This window comes from Magallana gigas, chromosome 1 (assembly GCF_963853765.1).
Source record: "Magallana gigas chromosome 1, xbMagGiga1.1, whole genome shotgun sequence".
NCBI lineage: Eukaryota > Metazoa > Mollusca > Bivalvia > Ostreida > Ostreidae > Magallana > Magallana gigas.
The window spans coordinates 72,028,774-72,045,878 of NC_088853.1; the positions used below are offsets into that span (position 1 = coordinate 72,028,774).

The 17,105-nt window shown below is 35.4% G+C and overlaps 1 protein-coding gene across 7 annotated transcripts in view; it reads right to left on the minus strand.

Annotated features, from left to right (window-relative positions):
• The window catches only part of LOC117684045 (uncharacterized), a 365,862-nt gene that overhangs the window by 328,389 nt on the left and 20,368 nt on the right, over positions 1 to 17,105 (minus strand). For 3 of the 7 annotated variants that reach the window (XR_010710683.1, XM_066074704.1, XM_066074693.1), the window contains exons 3-5: positions 15,086 to 15,184; positions 14,565 to 14,854; positions 936 to 990 (exon numbers count right to left, since the gene is read on the minus strand). The gene's annotated coding sequence lies outside the window, so the exon portion shown is untranslated. Of the gene's footprint in view, positions 1 to 935; positions 991 to 14,457; positions 14,538 to 14,564; positions 14,855 to 14,970; positions 15,000 to 15,085; positions 15,185 to 17,105 lie in introns of those variants that run through there. The other 4 variants (XM_066074712.1, XM_066074715.1, XM_066074724.1 and 1 more) reach the window with 4 other exon arrangements.

Genomic DNA, 17,105 nt, shown 5'->3' on the forward strand with positions numbered 1-17,105 from the left:
AACTGTTAAGAGGTCTGTGGCTTATATGGATTGTATGGATAGCGGTGATGATAGAGAAATATTGGGGACAATGACTATTGATGAGCTGTGTTCAGCTTTAAGAATAACACTCTTTCTTCCTGTCTTTCCCATGTCTGCCAGGTTTCTCTGTCTATTTCTCTCTCATACAAATTTACGTACTCTCTCTCTCTCTCTCTCTCTCTCTCTCTCTCTCTCTCTCTCTCTCTCTCAGACTTTCTCTGCTAAACATGTAGTCTTATTTTCTTTGTTCATTTCTCCAACATCATCATAACTTAGTTTTAGGCCTGTTTTAGAAAAGAGGGCTTACCCAACATTTGCCTTTTGTCTGGTCCTATTGTATTTTTTTTTTAGATGTGACATATCTTTAGTAAGCTCTTATTTACAATGGATTTATAACAAGTGACGCGAGCTCTAAGAACCAGTGTGCGCGGGAGCTAAACCTAAAGATTCATCCAACAAATATGTTGTCTACGTCCCATAATGCTCTCTAATGTTTTCACCTGTGGTGTGTTATGTCAAAAATGGCCGACTTTAACTCGTAATTTACAATGTCTTGAGGTTTGAAGACCCGTTTTGAGTAAGCACAAGAGCTTTGGTAAGACCCAAGAGATTTCTTACATGCTTCCATACTTCATTTTGAGTCGATACGCAAACAAAGACAAAAAAGGTCATGGATGACGTCACAGTGCTCTTGTGCTATATTTCCAGTGATAAATTTAGAGGTGGATCAAACATCTTTACATAATGTCCTCATACCCACTTAAGAGATGTATACTAATGTCTATGAATGACACACGACAACGAACTTGTGATAGCAATAAGTCTCCTGAATTACTCAGGTGACCTAAAAATACAGAGTTTAGCTACATAATAATAGACTTATTATTAATAGTAACAATACATGAATACTATACCACATATATTCTTTCTTTAGTCAGTTAGTTTACTGCATCCCATTACACCAGGAACCTGTAAAGAGACCACTATTACTTATTAGGTTCGTTATTGACTGTTTACAGAAATTTGTGGGGTCGGTAAAGTCCGGCGAGGCGGAAACAGTAAACAGTCAGTAACGAACCTAATAAGTGTTTTGTTTTGTCAAGGACCTACAGTTTAATATGTAAACAAACAAAAGATAATATATAGAGGATATCTATATTGTGTGATTTTATATTTGCTTTATCCAACGAGTTGAAATGGTGTATATATTCGCGAGGCTTGCCGAGCGAATATAACCATTTCATCGAGTTGGATAAAGCAAATATAAAATCACACAATTATAGATGTCCTATTTATCTCATACAATTTGATTTATATTATGAAGCTTTTGAGACAGTCCCTTGTGTGACACAAATTGGTTTTTTTTTTCAAAGATTAAAAACGATGATGCAACGTTGTGTTATGCGGCTATTGTGACCTTGCGCAATACAATTTAGTACGTCATTCCTGAGATAAATCTAACTGTTTTAATGTAAAGTTTCACTGAAATAAACCATAAAATAATTTTTTAGCTCTAGATAATTTTTCTTAGAGCTTATTTACTTGATTAAATGGAAATTCCAATTAGAAGAGTTGAATAATCAAGTTTGTTGACATACACAAAGTTGCGAATGCTCGTTAGTTTGAATTGACTCGAACGAGGAACAGTTGCTGATGCATGATGTTTAATGAAACAAACACTAGGCTAGCCTTATGATTCGAAATTGAAAATAGTGAATAAGGATGCTTACTGGTGGTGGAATCAAAGTCTCATGAAACATTATTTCGGTAAGTTCTTGTATATAAACACAACCAGAGCGCTCTGTTTTCATCGCGTCGTCATGATGAACTCCTTGATAGTTAACGTAATTTGTAGTTTTATAAACTTCACAAAGCAAATTGAAAGTTTGAAGTGGGCTAAATTTATCAAAAATCTTGACAAACACGAAAAAAGGCTCTTGTGGTTACGGTAATGAAAAATTGGGCTAACCCCCCCCCCCCCCCCCTCACAATAGCCCCCGGTTCCGACGCCTGTGCTACGCAGTTATGTGTTTTCCTTCATATTTGTAATTTAAATCTTTGACAAAATCAATTTTATATTAATTTTTGTAGTAGATATAGTTATGTTGAAAGTACTAGCAAATCTTCGAAAATAGGTTACTAAAGCGTTGAAGCGAGGGGCTGTGTCAAAAGTAGTTCCGACCGGAAGTATTTGATATAGCATCACCCGTGTGATATAGCAAAGGTTTATCACACGGGTAATATACACCACACGTATGAGATAAATAACGATTAAATTCATAGCTTAATTCTCTAATTTTTTACCTTCATCGTCAGTTGTATGTGCAAACCTGATGCTATTGTAGGATCATAATATTACGTCACGGGCAAAGGGGGGTCACTCTAAATATTTTGGGGCTTAAAAATTAAAGGTATGGTTGAACGTTTGTGTAAAAATCAGCTCAAATAACGTTACGTCCGCCATGTTGCTGTTTAAATTTTGACACTTGCCCTGTAAAGAAATTTATGAGGCAACCACGTGACGCGATTCATCCAATGACGTCGAGACATTCTAGTCCGAGGCAAAACAAAACAAGAGGCCCATGGGCCACATCGCTCACCTGAGGAACAATAGGTATGATAAAATCAGCTTAATGGAGTCATAATACAAACTATCTGGACAATGTATAATAATACATGTAGATCCTGTATAAATAAAATCCATTTTCCCCTGGATATTCTTATGTTTATAATCATTAGTCCCTTTTCTAACAAGATGATTTTATAGTCATATCATATGTTGAGTATTGCAGTTCTCAAAAAGATCCTTAACAATAGTTTATATATTAGATATAAACGTACATCAAACTCTGAACCTTCTCGGGAGGCCAAAGAATTGTCCTGGGGCCAAAGTCTTAACAATTATAAAGAAACATCTGGCTGATTAGTTTCTGAGAAGATTTTTAAAGATTTACCCTATATATTCCTTTGTTAAACTTTGACCCCCCATTGTGGCCCCACCCTACCCGTGGGGATCATGATTTTCACAACTATGAATCTACACTACCTGAGGATGCTTTCACACAAGTTTCAGCTTTCCTGGCTGATTAGTTTCTGAGAAGAGGATTTTTAAAGATTTATTCTGTTTATTCCTATGTAAAACATCGACCTCCCATTGTGGCCCAAACCTACCCCCAGGGTTATGATTTTCACAAATTTGAATCTACACTACCTGATGATGCTTCCACACAAGTTTCAGCTTTCCTGGCTGATTAGTTTCTGAGAAGAAGATTTTAAAAGATTTAATCTATATAATCATATGTTAAACTTCGACCCCCCATTGTGGCCCCACCGTACCCTCAGGGGTTATTATTTTCACAACTTTGAATCAACACTACCTGAGGATGCTTCCGAAGAAGTTTCAGCTTTCCTGGCTAATTAGTTTCTGAGAAGAAGATTTTTAAAGATTTACCCTATATATTCCTTTGTTAAACTTTGACCCCCCCCCCATTGTGGCCCCACCCTACCCCTGGGGATCATGATTTTCACAACTATGAATCTACACTACCTGAGGATGCTTTCACATAAGTTTCAGCTTTCCTGGCTGATTAGTTTCTGAGAAGAAGATTTTTAAAGATTTACTCTGTTTATTCCTATGTAAAACATCGACCCCCCCATTGTGGCCCCATCCTACCCCCGGGGGTCATGATTTTCACAACTATGAATCTACACTACCTGAGGATGCTTTCACACAAGTTTCAGCTTTCCTGGCTGATTAGTTTCTGAGAAGAAGATTTTTAAAGATTTCTCTATATATTCCTATGTTAAACTTCGATCCCCCATTGTGGCCCCACCGTACCCCGGGGGTCATGATTTTCACAACTTTGAATCTACATTACCTGAGGATCCTTCCACACAAGTGTCAGCTTTCCTGGCCGATTAGTTTCTGAGAAGAAGATTTTTAAAGATTTATTGGAAACGGAAGACCTTATTGTTTTTGCTTTGTTTCTTTTCCTCTATTATTAAGGTCTTCCGTTGGAAACGGAAGACCTTATTGTTTTTGCTTTGTTTCTTTTCCTCTATTATTATTATTATTATCTATTATTATTATTATTAAGGTCTTCCGTTTCCAACGGAAGACCTTATTGTTATTCTTCGGTTTCTTTTTCCCTATTATTTTTATTCTTTTTTTTTCTTCCCATTTTTGTGCACGCGATTTCTCATAAACGACTCAACTGATCTCCATCAAATTTTTAGATGTGATAGATAATGGTCTGAACATGATAGCAAATTTTTTGCATTGATGACGTCACATCCGTTTTTGAGATATTGAGATTTTTCTAATTTTTATATGGGTATTTTGTCTGCGGCTGTTCTCCTAAACTAAAAGAGATTTTGAGCTCAAATTTCTACGGTTGGTAAAGGAAATATTGAAGTTTTGCATGATTGTTGTTTTGTATGTTTAGCACTATTGGCGCCAAAGCTCGCTATGGCTCGAAAATTGACATTAAAAAAGCGTCGTAAATTTTTGTGCATTTCTCTCTTTATCTCTTTTCTGGAAAATATTTTGTTTAAACATGTAAAGTAACAAAAGTTTATATTCACAAGACCTTTCAGCTGATATCAAGAAAAAGGGGCTGGCCCCTCAAATTAGGGACCTAGAGGGCTCTAAAGTCTTTTACCCGTAACTCTTTACTGTGGGATTTTTTGTAAAAGATTATAGAAGCAAATATGCTTATCTCAATGTTATGTATGCAAGCAATGTAATGATTGTATCATGTGTTGCGTAATTAAGGGTTTTTAGGGGCCAAAAGTCCAAAATTTCGATCACCCATATCTCAGAAAGGAGAAATAATTTGTAATGCAGTACAGAAGAAAAGTTGTTCAAAATGATGTTCTCAACAAAATGCAATCGTCAAAATTTCGTTAAACGGCCCCTAAAAGGAGATAAGGGACCGGCCCCTAAAACCTTCTTTCTCATATATCTCCAGAACAGTAACGAATTTCTAAACACTTGTTTAACAAATTTTGTGTAGAATTAAATGACCTTTTATTTGATATCAAGAAAAAGGGACTGGCCCCACAAATTAAGGGACTAAAGTGCTCTTAAGTCTTTAATCTGTAGCCCTTTACTGAGAGATATTTTGTGAAATGTTATAGAAGCAAATGTGTTTATCTCAATTTATGTATTACAGCAATGTAATGATTTTATCATGTGTTACGTAATTACGGGTTTTTAGGGGCCAAAAGTCCAAAATTTTGATCACCCATATCTCAGAAAGGAAAAATATTTAGTAATGCAGTACATAAAAAAAATTGTTCAAAATGATGTTCTCAACAAAATGCAACCTTCAAAATTTCGTTAAACGGCCCCTTAAAGGAGTTATTGGATCGGCCCCTTAAACCTTCTTTCTCATATATCTCCAGAACGGTAACGAATTTCTAAACAGTTGTTAAACAAAAATTGTGTAGAATTAAATGACCTTTTATTTGATACCAAGAAAAAGGGGCTGGCCCCTTAAATTAGGGGACCAAAGGCCTCTAAAGTCTTTAATATGTAGCCCTTTACTGGGAGATATTTTGTGAAATGATGTAGAAGCAAATGCGTTTATTTTATAGTTATGTATTCAAGCAATGTAATGATGTTCTCATGTGTTACGTAATTAAGGGGTTTTAGGGGCCAAAAGTCCAAAATTTCGATCACCCATATCTCAGAAAGGAAAACTATTTTGTAATGCAGTACAGAAAAAAAGATGTTCAAAATGATGTTTCAACAAAATGCAACATTCAAAATTTCGTTAAACGGCCCCTAAAAGGAGATAAGGGACCGGCCCCTAAAGCCTTCTTTCTCATATATCTCCAGAACGTAACGAATTTCTAAACACTTGTTGAACAAAATTTGTTTTCAAGCAATGTAATGATTTTATCATGTGTTTAGTAATTAGGGGTTTTTAGGGGTGAAAAAACCAACATTTTGATCACCCATATCTCAAAAAAAAAAATATTTTGAAATGCAGTACAGAAGAAAAGTTGTTCAAAATGATGTTCTTAACAATATACGACCTTCAAAATTTCGTTAAACGGCCCCTATAAGGAGATAAGGGATCGGCCCCTAAAACCTTCTTTCTCATATATCTCCAGAACGGTAACGAATTTCTAAACACTTGTTGACAAAATGTGTTCAGAATTAAATGTCCTTTTATTTGATACCAAGAAAAAGGGACTTGCCCCTACAATTAGGGGACCAAAAGGCTCAAAAGTCTTTTATCTATAACCCTTTATTGAGGGATATTTTGTGAAATGTTATGAAGCAAATGTGTTTATCGTATAGTTATGTATCAAAGCAATGTAATGATTGTATCATGTGTTGCGTAATTAAGGGTTTTAAGGGGCCAAAAGTCCAACATTTTGATCACCCATATATCAGAAAGGATATATAATAATGCAGTACAGAAGAAAAGTTGTTCAAAATGATGTTCTCAACAAAATGCAACCTTCAAAATTTCGTTAAACGGCCCCTATAAGGAGATAAGGGATCGGCCCCTAAAACCTTCTTTCTCATATATCTCCAGAACGGTAACGTATTTCTAAACACTTGTTAACAAAATGTGTTCAGAATTAAATGTCCTTTCATTTGAATCCAAGAAAAAGGGACTTGCCCCAAAATTAGGGGATCAAAGAGCTCTAAAACCTTTTATCTATAGCCCTTTAATGAGAGCCATTTTGTGAAAGGTTATTAAAGCTAGATTAGGTATAATACGTTTATATATCCTAACAATATAATGATTTTCTTGCGTTACCCAATTAGGGTTTTTAGGGACCAGAGGTAAACAAGTTTGATCTTTTTTTATCTTAATTGAAAGAAATGCAAGTATTTAAAAAAGCAAGAGAACTTATGAAAAGCGATACAATAAAGCATTAGTACTTCACTCCTATTTCCATAACATGTTTTGTTGTCGAAAATCAAAGTCGATGATGTCATATTTCATTCTAAAAATCGAACGGAAGACCTCCTCGTTGCTCGCAACGAGATCGTGTCTAGTTATTATTATTATTTTTTTTTTCTGTCACGTTTTCTCAAAAACGCTTCAGCCGATTTTCGTGAAACTTTCAGATCTTACTCATGACAAAATTTGTAAGAAAATTACACGAGATTTTTTTGGTCGTCACTTCCGGTACCGAGATATTAAAGATTTTATGTTTTTGCTTGTTCACAATTTTTCTCAAAAAGTATTCAAGAGAGGACTTTCAAATTTTCAGAGAAGGTAGAGAGTGAACGGCCGCAGTGCCCTTCGCATATCCGAACGTCCGCCGTCACTTCCGGTCGTCACCGGAAGGAAATGAAAAACCTTAATTTTTTAATTTTTTGGATTTGAATTTTTTTTAGTTTTTCATTCGATAGAGACGCTCTCAAAACGTCAGAATATGAAATTCGTATTAAAATCAATCCACGCATTCTTGAGATTTTGGACTCCAAAGTTCTGAAGCGAGGGTCCGCGTAGCTCAGTCGTTAGAGTGGTGGACTTGTGCCCAGGCGACCCGGGTTCAGTCCCTGAGTGCCGAATCTTTATTCTCTCTCATTTGTGTTTTGATGAATGGGTTTATCTTTAAAATGATGGATTTGAATATTTTCAGTTTTATTTTTGTCATAAATAAAAAAAAGATAGCGGCTTTTTTTAGTACAAATATAGAGCTCTTTTCTGTCAGCAGGTCTCTATATTACGACGCTCGTAGCATCGCCGACATCAAAGACATGCCGCCGAAGTGCAGTTCGCCCGCATTAGAGTTCGCTTGGTCGCTTTGCCGGCATCAAAGAAATGCCGCCAACTCAATGACTGTATGCACACAACATTTAGCAATGCACCCAAGTTATTCTACTCGGCTTAAAAAGGAGGAATGCTTAGTATTTAATCCCATATATAGATACACACATGCATGTATACATGCGTTTATTGACAAAGGTTGCTTATATATTGATTTCCTGAACATTATAAAACGTATAAAATGAACATTAAAAAATGTAATATCTCTCTCTCTCTCTCTCTCTCTCTCTCTCTCTCTCTCTCTCTCTCTCTCTCTCTCTAGTACAAATGTTTTAGCATTTGAATAAGAACTAGTACAGGTAACGTGGAGTAAATTGGAAAGAAGCTAAATGTACATTGGCGTCCAAAAACTATACATATTTTATATCAAGTTACGGGAAAATGTCTATGGATTCAAATAATTCGAGTTTCGATTGGCGTGCTTGACATGTACTGTAGAAAAAATTCTAACTCCCGAGCCCCTTACTCAATCCGAATGAAATTTTATGTAAATGTACCTCGGACCCCATTCTTATTGTCTGCCAAATATGCAGCAGATTGAACAATTAAGAAGAAATTCCTGAGATCAAACGGCGAGTATAGCCTGTACGTGGACTTAAAATTTACACAGTACATGTAAGCTGCCGCGTAATATTTCTGTTGCGTGTATATTTCTTGTTTTCCGTTTAATCTGTATCTACGATAGCGTGTGAACTACTTATGAATGTTAGAACTGTGGAAATTACTGTCATCAAATTTTTACCGAATAAATTTACGTGTTACTGATTTCGTTATTTCTACATTTATAAAGATGTTATCAATCCTGCTGAAATAAAACAGTCAAGCATAATAGTAAACGACACGAAAAAACGTTCTCAACACTGAAATACATGGGTAAAATGCATCAGTCATTGTTTTAGGACTTCCCCTAATTGTTGTTAACCGAATCCGAGATCCACACCTAAAAATTCTATTTTCGATTTATTTAAGACGAAAAATCAAGCTCGGGTCTTTTCACCCCCCCCCCCCTCCAGACACAAACACGCATCAATATTTCAAATGACCTCGCACTGTTACCAAACCTGAATAGTCAGACATCTTACACGTAGTTTTTCATCTCATACAAAAACTCAACTCCTCTCCCGGGCGGAAACTCCCAAAATTCAAAGACAAATTCGGGAATTATTTCGCGTCAGCAATGTTTTGAGACACCTGCAAAGGCTGTGTGTTCTAATCTCGCCAGAGCCAAGATTTGTTCTTTCTCTCTATTTCTTTCTCTCCTTTTTGTCTAACTTTCTTACTAAAATATTCAACATAAAAGGGTGTTTGACTGTACAACAAGTTGAAAAACACTCTTTAATTAAGATTTAGACAAAAACAGTGTTTTATTATTAGGGTCTTCCGTCTTCAGCGGACGGAAGACCTCCTCGTTGCTCGCAACGAGATCGTGTCTAGTTATTATTATTTTTTTTTTCTCCCACGTTTTCTCGAAAACGCTTCAGTAGATTTTGATAAAACTTTCAGATCTTGTTTATGACAACATTTGTAAGAAAAGTACGTGGGATTTTTTTGGTCGTCACTTCCGGTCCCGAGATATTAAAGATTTTATGTTTTTGCTTGTTCACAAGTTTTCTCCAAAAGTATTTAAGATAGAACTTTCAAATTTTCAGAGATCGTAGAGAGTGAACGGCCGCAGTGTACTACGCATATCCAAACGTCTGCCGTCACTTCCGGTCGTCACCGGAAAGAAATGAAAAACCTTAATTTTTCAATTTTTTGAACTTGAATTTTTTTTATGTTACTATTCGATAGAGACACTCTAAAAACCTCTGAATATGAAATCTGTTTTAAAATCGATCCATGCATTCTCGAGATTTTGGGCTCCAAAGTTCTGAAGCGAGAGTCCGCGTAGCTCAGTTGTTAGAGTGGTGGACTTGTGTCGAGGCGACCCGGGTTCAGTCCCCGAGTGCCGATTATTTGTTCTTGCTTAACTGTGTTTTGTTTAACGATTTTATCTTTATAATGATGGATTTGAATGTTTTCCGTTTTCTTTTTGTCATAAATAAAAATAATAGCGGCTTTTTTTCAGTACAAATATAGAGCTCTTTTCTGTCAACTGCTCGCTAAATTCGGACGATTGTCGCATTGCCGGCATCAAAGACATGCCGCCGAAGCACCCCTGCAGTTCGACCGCATTAGAGTTCACTGGATCGCTTTGCCGGCATCAAAGAAATGCCGCCATTTCAATGATTGTATACACACAACATTTAGCAATGCACCAACGTTTTTAGTATTTCACATGGCTTAAAAAGAAAGGTTGTTTTGTATTTATTCAAACATTTAGATATGTACATGTATGCATGTATACATGCGTTTATTGACAAATGTTGCGTTTATATTGAATTCCTGAACACTAAAATCTCTCTCTCTCTCTCTCTCTCTCTCTCTCTCTCTCTCTCTCTCTCTCTCTCTCTCTCTCTCTCTCTCTCTAAAAGATCTACTACAGGTAACATGGAGTAATGAGGCTAGAGGCTAATGTACATTTGACGTCAAAAAAAGTAAATACGTATTTTTATTGTCTACGGATGTTATTTTTTGAAATTCACTGTTCAATGATTTAATAACAAATCTATTGACTGTCTGGGATTAAAAAAAGACCGATTTTTATTATCAACTGAATGCTTAACATTGGTCATTTAGACATAACACTTGGGTATCGTTTGGATTCGGGAAAATGGGGAATAAATAATCATACTATATTTCTAATGACGTAGGTTATTTTATTTGCTGACGTACCAGAATTTTGTATTATGCAGTTATTGTCGGCAAAGAAAAACTTGAGACAAAAAGAAATATAATACATATGAAAAAGCAGATAAAACAATTATAAATTTCTTAATCAAATCAGAGACGTAAATGTTATTTATATCTCTGATCAAATCGATTTCTGATTAATCTCTCTCTCTCTCTCTCTCTCTCTCTCTCTCTCTCTCATCATACATATGTAGTGTTTAGCATGTAAATGTTATGGCATTTTATATATTTTATTTCTGAAAACTTTAAAAGTAAAAAGTAAATCCATAAATTGCGTTTGATGTAAGATTTTAAAAGATTATTGCAAATGTTTCTCGACTTGTTGCAATACTGCTGTTGTCATAGGCAAAATCCCATCGTGAGCTCTGGACCGGTAAATGTCCGAGTAAAAATAAACTGGCGACTTCGAGAGAATAATGCGTATATCTCCCCTATTGTAAGACCCATCAACTTAAAATTCGGCAAGAGTGTATCTCAGACATTACTTTTATGAAAAATACATGCACGTTGCGAGTGTTTTAAAGATTAATTGATTTTTTAGGATTTTGAAGCGAGCTGGTAGTTTTCTATCTGGGTCAGAGTTCGACCTCTTTCTTTATGTATGGTTTCATTGAAATTAATGTTGAAATGGGCTTGGCCCCTGTGCAGCCACGTAATATTTCTGTTGCATGTATATTTCTTTTTTTCCATTTAGTCTGAATCTACGATAGCGTGTGAACTACTTATGAATGTTAGAACTGTGGAAATTACTGCATCAAATTTTTACCGAATAAATTTACGTGTTACTGATTTCGTTATTTCTACATTTATAAAGATTCTATCAATCCTGCTGAAATAAAACAGTCAAACATAATAGTAAACGACACGAACAAAAATTCTCAACACTGAAATACATGGGTAAACTGCATCAGTCATTGTTTTAGGACTTCCCCTAATAGTTGTTAACCGAACCCGAGATCCACACCTCAAAATTCTATTTTCGATTTATTTACGACGAAAATCAAGCTCGGGTCTTTTCACCCCCCTCCAGACAAAAACACGCGTCAATATTTCAAATGACCTCGCACTGTTACCAAACCTAAATAGTCAGACATCTTACACTTTGTTTTTCATCTCATACAAAAACTCAGCTCTTCTCCCGGGCGAAAACGCCCCAAATTCAAACACAAATTCGGGAATTATTTCGCGTCAGCCATGTTTTGAGACACCTGCAAAGGCTGTGTGTTCTAATCTCGCCGGAGCCAAGATTTGTTCTTTCTCTTTATTTCTTTCTCTGCTTTTTATTTAATTTTCTAACTAAAATAATCAACATAAAAGGGTTGTTGGACTGTAGTACAAGTTGAAAAACACTCTTCAATTAAGATTTAGACAAATACAGTCTTTTATTATTAGGGTCTTCCGTCTTCAGCGGAAGACCCTTCTATTCTTATTGTTATTAGGGTCTTCCGTTTACAAAGGAAGGCCCTCTTTTTTTCTTCGGTTTCTTTTTATTACAGGTTATTAGACCTGTTATTAAGTCAATAGACCTCTTATTTAATATGAAATAAAATGGGACTGGTCCTTAAAATTAAGGATCCTACAGGTGTATAATCCTTCATCCATCGCTCTTTTAGAACACATCTGCATTTCTTGATATGTTTCGTTGATGAAGATAAAAGGCAAGGTCATTTCCTGTTCTAAAAATCGGACGGAAGACCTCCTCGTTGCTCGCAACGAGATCGTGTCTAGTTCTATATATATTCCTATGTAAAACTTCGATCCTTCATTGTGGCCCCACCCTACCTCCGGGGATCATGATTTTCACAAATTTGTATCTACATTACCTGATGATGCTTTCACACAAGTTTCAGCTTTCCTGGCTGATTAGTTTCTGAGGAAAAGATTTTTAAAGATTTACTCTATATATTCATTTGTTAAACTTCGACCCCCAATTGTGGCCCCACCCTCAGGTGAGCTAAAAAGGTTAAGTTTACAATACAATAAGTTGTTAAAGTTGGTTTCTGGAAGAACAGACTTTGAAAATTTTCTTAATAAATATTGACAAATTTTTTACCTTTTTAAGCTTTAGTTTTTAAGATCTGTGTACAAACATAGAATTGTGGGCAAATCTCTGTATCTTCCTTATAATTCGAAACTTAACACTCAAATATGGTTGGTAAATAGAAGTTGTAAACAATTAAACACAAGAAACATGCACTACATGTATAACAAATAAAGAACACAATTTATTTTTTCGAAATGAATCATATATATACATGTATATACCTACATATTTCCGTCAGCGATATCAAACTCTATTTAAACTGAATAAACTCGAGAAAATGCCGAGCATCTCAACAAAACCTATTGCATTAATCTACATGTACCATTACGCAAAAGATAATGCCGAATTACCGATAGAATGAATTGTATTTCAGTACCCCTACATCCGATTTTGCTTAATTTGCGCAGGTAAACAGCTATTAACTGTTTGATTTACCGAAGTCTCTGTTTGATTTGATACGTAAAAATCACGAAATACAGACGATAGTTTCCAGGTTACAAAGCATAATGAGAACGAAACGAAAATCAGAACAAGCTAACACCAACGTCATGTGTGAAAACTGTCAACGCATTGAAATATTTAGCCTCAATTTACTTCACAAAATCGGCACCAATATATTTTGTATGTTTCAAAATTTCCCTTCATACGCGAACTGTTGCACAACAAGCAAATTCATCATAGTCAGATCGACCCTTTTTCGTATAATGTCATGGCTGCTTTAAACAAAGAACCTCGTTTTAGAAAGTATGGAATTATTTTACCGGATGCCGAACCCGAAGCTATTAAACTGATTGAAACACGCCTTTCCTTTATTATTATTTTCGTAATAACTCAGATTTGAAACAGAATGACCACTTAATTTTTGCAATTTATATTTTTCTTCCCATAAGGATAATTTATGCTAAACTAGGTTGAATTTGCCTCGGTAGTTCTTGAGAAGAAGATTTTTAAAAATGCACCCCCCTTTTTCTACAGTTTCAAGGTTTTCTCCGCTTTGAATAGAGATCAAACTTTTATTTCTGCAATTTATATTCGCCCTCCCATAAGGATGCTTTGTGCCAAATTTGGTTGAAATTGGATAAGCGGTTTTAGAGAAGAAGTTCAAAATGTAAAAAGTTTACAGACGGACAGACGGACAGACAGACGGACAGACGGACGGACAGACGGACGACGGACAAAATGTGATCAGAATAGCTCACTTGAGCTTTCAGCTCAGGTGAGCTAAAAATGTTTCATACTGTTATATTTTAAATAAATAATTCATTGACAATATCATATTAATTTCAAGTAATGTAATTTCAATGTAAGTAATAAAGGTCAACATTGATTCATGATATTTTACACAAACATTTAAATTGATATTGTCCTCAAGTTCAACCTATAAATATAACATGCACATAGAGGTTTAATATTCTACGTAAATTATGCTTTAATGGAAATATGAATTTATCTATTCAGAAATTCAACTTTGTACAATACAGCCCATCAGTTTACAGTTTTACGCTTTAATGGAAATTTCGTGGAATCCTTTTAAAACGTTATTTATCTTTTAAACATCAGTGGGGCCAATTTTAAATCAAGGGGTCTGGGGGTCACCCAAGGTCACCAGTGGGTCCAGGGCAGAGTGGTTCTGTCTGATGATTGGTCACTCTGAAATCACTGAGATCTACATGTACCGGTACATGTTGTTTGTTGACATAAAACAACTCCCGGAAATTTTTACAATTTTAGGGGCCCCTAACAAAAATGTTATCTGACATCAGTACACATTAGTTTACTTCAAGATTGATTTAATACCATAACACTGGCCCAAAGGTAACAGGAATTATGTAGCCTGATGACCAAGTTTGTCTTGTTCTTCCTCTCATCCACTGTTTCTATGTAAAACACAAATAAAAACCTACCGGTAGTCATTTGTACAAAGTTGGTTTGGAGAAAATTCGAGACTTTCCGTTCCTTGTTCGGTTGCATAATTAATTCCCCAGGTAGACCACATTGTACAATATAAACAGCATTTGAACAAACCTGTACTTTCATTTCATACACGGGGAACCATTATCGATCCAAATGGGTAAAAATATCCTTCATTTTGCTGCCTCTGATCTATCGTCTGTTCGATATACGTCACAGTGATGCTTGTCGTTTCGGCATCCTATAGTTTCGACCCCAAGTCGTTTTGGTCCCACGGTTTGGCCTCAGAAAATGAATCATTCAAAAATAAAAAGCTATTGGAATGTTTACTTTTGAATGTATTTATCATCAACTTAGTTTTCTTAATTATTTAATCTCATCTATATTTTAATTATATACCGGTATATGCTCAAAGAAAACTCATCTATTATTAAAACTTTTTTTAATGTGTTTGCGGGGGAATGGGGGGGGGGTGGTTGAATACGACATCATGAATAATATGAAAATTTCAAACCTAGAGGAAGAAGGCGTGGTGGGTCCAGGAATTTACGGAGTGTTTGCGTGGATCAAGTCCAGGAATTTCTGTACAGTGGATGTGATGGTGGATCTACTTCTGAAACACAAAGTGTCATGTATAAAGAGATGAAACTCATGCCACAGATGACTTCTAAAGCAATCCTGTGTGTCGACATATTTCCAAGTAACATTGGTCAGAATATGTTTTGATATTTTTAAGACCTCTCATATGTTATCTTCCTACCCAAAAGCCGATCTACTCTGTGATTTGTTTACAATTTATAAGAAGTTTCATCAATTTAGCACGCTGTCTTGTTCTGACTGACACCGGAAACCGTGTTTATTTCACCAGCACAAACATCGCACTTGTTGAACTGAAGTCACTTAACAAAATGTCATGAATAATCGGCATATGCACTTCAATCAAATCAAATTATAAACGTCAAATTGAATGAAATTAGAAATCTGACCGCCATTGCCAATATATAGAGATATTAAAGAAACGATAAACATTTGCGACAACTACCATGCATGCGCCGACCATGAAACCTTTTCTCCAGGGGGGGGGGGGGGGGGAGGGTTCCAAAGGATAACTGTGTTTGCCGGGGGGGGGGGGGGGTCCGAGACATGTTTGCGATAATTTATTAAATTTTCATTTTTCCGGGGGGGGGGGGGGGTTAGATCCCCGCATGCCATGATAAATATTACGGGGCGCTCTCTCCCGTACAGAACTAATACTGGGCCAACCGATTTTGATTTCAAACAGTCTGTCTAATATAGTAGAAAATTTTGATATTAAATCAGGCTACAGATCTGACCATTCTATTGTTATTTTAGAACTAAAGTTTAACCCTTTTGAAAGAGGTAGGGGGCTTTGGAAATTTAATAGTAGTTTACTGACTGACATGGTTTTCATTGATAAGGTTAAGGAAACTATAGATAGAGTAAAGAGTCAGTATGCATACAATGCTGATATTCATACATTTTTCAGTAAGGATATAGACGACAGTATCTTCCTAGAGGTGCTTCTCATGGAAATAAGGGGTCTTTCTATTTCATACTCATCTCATAAGAAAAAGGAAAGAGAGAAGATTGAAATCTCCCTAGTTAATGAAATAACATCCTTAGAATCTCAAGAACACATTAATTTTGAACTAATAGAACAAAAAAAATCAAATCTTGAAAATTTAAGAAAACATAAACTTCAAGGCCATTTCATAAGATCTCGAGCAAGATGGATCGAGCAGGGAGAAAAACCAACAAAATATTTTCTAAATTTGGAGTCTAGGAATTTTCTGAACAAAACTATCAAAAAAGTAGAACTTGAAGAAGGGGAGATTATATACAAGCAATCGAATATATTGAATCACGTCAAAGAATTCTATGAAAATCTATATACATGTGCTGATTCAGATTTAATAAATATTAACCTTGAAGAAATTATTAAAGTAGATATTCCTAAGTTAGAACCAGATATATCTAGCTCGTTAGAAGCTGAAATCTCTGAAAAAGAAGTTCTTGAGGTTCTAAAAAATATGAAAAATAACAAATCACCAGGTAGTGATGGTTTTACAGTTGAATTCTTTAAATTCTTTTGGAAGGATCTAAAACTTTTTATCTTAAATGCAATCAACTTTATTTTTCTGAAAAAGGAACTTCCTATTTCCCAGAGATTGGGAATTATATCATGTTTACCAAAAGGTGACAAACCAAGACAGTATTTGAAAAACTGGAGACCCATCACTCTTCTGAATGTTCTCTATAAGCTTATATCAGGATGTATTAGTTATCGAATTAAGTCTACACTAGACTATATTATATCTGATACACAAACAGGCTTTCTTAAAGGAAGATATATTGGAGAAAATACTAGAATTATTTATGATTTAATGTCATTCACTGAAAATGAAAACATACCAGGTCTTTTAGTTCTTATCGACTTTGAGAAAGCCTTCGATTCTGTTTCATGGTCCTTTATATACAAAGCTCTAGAATACTTTGGATTTGGAAATAATATT